The sequence below is a fragment of the Pocillopora verrucosa genome, chromosome 14, assembly GCF_036669915.1.
Source record: "Pocillopora verrucosa isolate sample1 chromosome 14, ASM3666991v2, whole genome shotgun sequence".
Classification (NCBI taxonomy): domain Eukaryota; kingdom Metazoa; phylum Cnidaria; class Anthozoa; order Scleractinia; family Pocilloporidae; genus Pocillopora; species Pocillopora verrucosa.
In genome coordinates, this window is record NC_089325.1 from 19,967,947 (window position 1) to 19,972,156 (window position 4,210).

General features: G+C 40.8%; 1 pseudogene; it reads left to right on the forward strand.

Annotated features, from left to right (window-relative positions):
• The first annotated feature begins 328 nt into the window (after positions 1 to 328).
• On the forward strand, positions 329 to 1,297 carry LOC131778082 (uncharacterized; annotated as a pseudogene).
• Positions 1,298 to 4,210: the final 2,913 nt, after the last annotated feature.

Genomic DNA, 4,210 nt, shown 5'->3' on the forward strand with positions numbered 1-4,210 from the left:
ATAATTCCCGTAGGCTTTTTTGGAAGAAAGCAAATCATTAGCCTAGTAGTGTTCATTGGACCACCAGGATTCCTGAAAACGTTGTTGACAATTTGTTAAGCGTTAAGAGGATAATTATGGCGTGCTTAAAAAAGGCCTGGCTGATGCAGCATGAAAACGAGGCTAAAAAATATAAAGGGCCATTATTTCTTTCTAATTCAGGGAAACTCAACCAAATTCACCGGGTACAATAAGCAAGCAACCCCGAAGCCAACGGATTAGTTTAATTCATTAGCGGAGGTCACGTGATCTATCTAGCATGAAAGCGAGGCCGTAAGCTGGGCATGAAATGACAGACAAAGCATTCAGGCACTTCAGGGGACAGAGTGGTCGGCGATTTCTTGTTGCATGGGGCAGTGAATGTAAGGCGACTTTCAAAGATGTTGGACATCTTCAGAGCAACCAAGAAGAAGCTGACACAAAGATCATCCTTCATGCCGTTGATGCCACATCGGATGGTGCAATGGAGATCCATGTCCACTCCCCTGACACTGATGCCTTTGTTCTTGCTTTAAGACGGTTTCCAGAGCTGTGTAGCAATGTTTCATTCGTTACAGGAAAGGGGTGCAACCGCAGAGAAATTAGGCTAGAACAAATAGTTCAGGCTCTCGGGGAAGCCAGGACAGCTGCTCTTCCTGCGTTCCATGCACTCAGTGGAGCAGATAACACCGGATGTTTTTCAGACCATGGAAAACCTTTGTGTTGGAAAGCATTTCTGAATGTTGTTGAAGATGTTGTCAGAGAGATGGCCAAACTGGGAACAACATTAACACCATCTGAAGAAACCATAAAGGCCATTGAGAAGTTTGTTTGCGAACTCTATGTTCCAAATACATCGCTTACCACCGTGAAAGAACTTTGATGGTTGTTATTTCCTAAGAAGCAAGCACAGTCAGAAAGATTGCCACCAACCCGAGGTGCTCTTCTTCAAGCTGTTCTACGAGCCCACTTTCAAGCTATTGTTTGGGACAACGATGTTGTGGCAAACCCTGACATTCCGTCTCCTTAAAACTGTGGGTGGGAGAAAAGTGACAACAGATGGTTTCCAGTAATGACAAGGCTGCTGCCAGCACCAGAGGCCATAATTCAGCTAGTCAAATGCGGATGCACCAAGCAGTGCGCAAGCAACCGATGCCAGTGCTGCAGAAATGGATTGCCATGCTCAGACCTTTGCTCTTGCTGTGATGAAGAGGATGAACCCTGCCAGAATGTTTTCAGTGATGTGGTAGATGACGATGAAGAATGTGATGACGAATAGGATGACATGAAGAATAAAGAAAATTAACAGATGGACCTTGAATTAATGCTGATACATTTTTATGTGTTCCTGTAAATGAAGCTATCTTACTTTGTAGGTTAACGTTACCTTCGATATATCAGTAAGAAATATGAAAGATATAAGGTGACTGACAACTTAACACAACTTTGTGCCCAGTTGAAAGCATTTAATTTTTTCTAGTAAGTTAACACGGTGATAGTATAGTTTGTATATTTTAATCCCACCAAGGACCAGCGATTACTATTATTATTTATGGTTTACGGGGCAGAGTAAGGCTTAATGTAATTAATAAGCCTCGTTGTCATCGTTAGTTCATGATGTTACAGCAGAAATTTAGTGTAAACTGCCCTCTTGGTTGGCTTTAAAGGTCACAGCTTTGTAAATTAAGGAGATTTTGGCCAGCATCAAGAATAAGTGTTTTCATGTCATTAATCGCGAGTTATGAGCCTCGTTTTCATGCTTAGACAATCACGTGACTTTCATTAATAAACATAGTTGATTTCCTGGCATCTGGACTGTTTCACAATTAAATTTCAGGAGTTAGGACACGAGTCCGCAGTATGGGCTAGTGTTACTTTCATGCTAAACTTACTAGCCTCGCTTTCATGCTAGATCGATCACGTGACCCTTGTTAATAAAATAAACTAGTTTTTTGGCTTCAGGATTGCTTACTTGTTGTATCTGGTGAATTTGGGTGGGTTTCACTGAATTGGAGAGAAATAATGGCCCCATGTAGCCTCTCAGCCTCGTTTCCTGGATCAGGTAGGTCCTTTTTCAATACCCCATAATTACCATCTAATCGCTTAACAAAATTGTCAACAACGATTTTTAGATTCCTTGTGGTCTAGTGAACCATGTTAGGCCACTGGCTTGCTTTCTTCCAAAAATGCCAACGGAATAACTTTAGCACCCAGACTATGACTACTGTTATTGTTTCCAGTGGCTAATAAACAAGCTTTCTTGTTTACCACTGACTTGTGTTATTAAGGCTACTATTATAGTCTAGTTTCAAAGATTTTAAATCAAACTTAGTAAAAGATTCCTGATTATTGTTACATGTTCTCATGGTAGCCTCTACAGAAGTGTTTCTGTTTGGAAACATAAAATTGGGCCACCAACTGGTGATACATGTAATGTAATGTCAACAACTAGCTATGCAGCTAGTACCTGTTTTATGGTATTACTATGTAGCTCCATTAACATGGCTGAGATGCACTAATACGTGCTTAAATCAACTGGAAGATATTCAGAAAAGGCATTTTGTATTACAGGTCTAATTGAATTGCTATATTTTCCAAGGATTTTGTCCTTCAGTAAAGATATCTTGATATTCAGTTCTACAATCCTCACAGTTTAGTTCCACTCTCTAGTCCATTGTCTCCAGTTCTATACCCTATCTATTTAGTGTAGTGGAGTAGAATAGGGGATATAGTGGTTGTTAGGCTTTTGCCTTACCACAGGAAACACAAGCTAGAATTTTCTTTTGATTTTTTCATTCACTCCATCAATTGTCGTTGCTGGTTGATATCCCAGAGCCAGTTAGTGATCCTTTCCCTGACCTGATCTGCCTTGCGATCTTGCTCCACACTCCCCCTGTTCCTAATAAGGTGCAGTTTTTCAATGTCCAGCCTCCACCTGGGTCTGCATGGGTCGTCTCTTGCAATGCATATATTATGCAAGGCTATGCAGGCCATTATGACATGCCTTATGTTCTTTAGTTTACACTCTGTCTTCTTGTAGAGGATTCTCCACCTCCCTTTCAGCATACCATATGCATGCTCTGACACAACTCTAGCCAAGCAAAGCCTCTTGTTTAAGTAGCGCTTTCTTGGATTTCTTGTATTTTCATTGTATGGCTTTATTAGCCATGTGTAGCGTGGAAATGCTGAATCACCAACCGTTGTGATCGGTATGTCCCCGTACTCCCTTGTTCGTAGCACAGTATTTGAGAAGACATGTCCATGCTGAATCTCGGCAAAGAGGTTGCAACTTTTCAGAAGCCTCGAGTCATGGACAGCCAGGAGCCCCTACAGCTGCCCAAATAAACCTCTTATTAGAGGCAATAAATCCCATGCTGGTTACTGAATATCTCTTCTTGAAGCTAAAATAATTTTTAGCTCATTCATGTGCTTGCACAATGAATGAGTATCGTGATGGGTCAAGATGTGGACACTTTTTGTAGACACTTTTTGTAGACATTTTTTGTAGACACTTTTTGTAGACCCGTTTTGTAGACAGAAGTGAATCGGACCGGAAGTGACTTGTGATGTTCCTCACCACCCCTCCCCCGTTCGTCTTAATTAAAGTCCAAATAAACTTCGAACTCGCTCCAATCAGCAAGTGCAAAGAATAAAATAAATCACAATAAATGTTTGTATGGTCTAATAATAAATAAATCAACAATAAGTCGCAATTTTGCAACGTCTTACGAGAAGCCAAAATGTTTGCAACTAGGGGTACCCTAAACAGTTTTTTGGCACACGCATTCGCTATCACGTGGACGAGACGGTCCATCGAGGCAGCCATATTGGATAGTTGCTAAGATTATAATTTTGCGTTGAATTGCATTGGAAAGTCGTAGTAAGTATGTAAATCATTGCTTTATTATTGTGCTTTTCCCTTGGAGCTCTTCAACCTACAACGCACACATCAATAATAGCGGCCAAGATAGTCACACTAAAACATTTGAGCACCTGTTTCAGCCCAGACTTGAGGCTCGCTCGTACAATAACTGCTGTACAATTTACTTTACAATTTGCTTTACAATCTGCAATACGAACCACGAAACAATCTCTCATTTAAAACTTGCTTGAGATGGCTACCAGTCACATTAGATCAATCACAGGAAATACTATCAAGTTTATAAAGACGAAGCTGTCCTTCTTCGCCAAT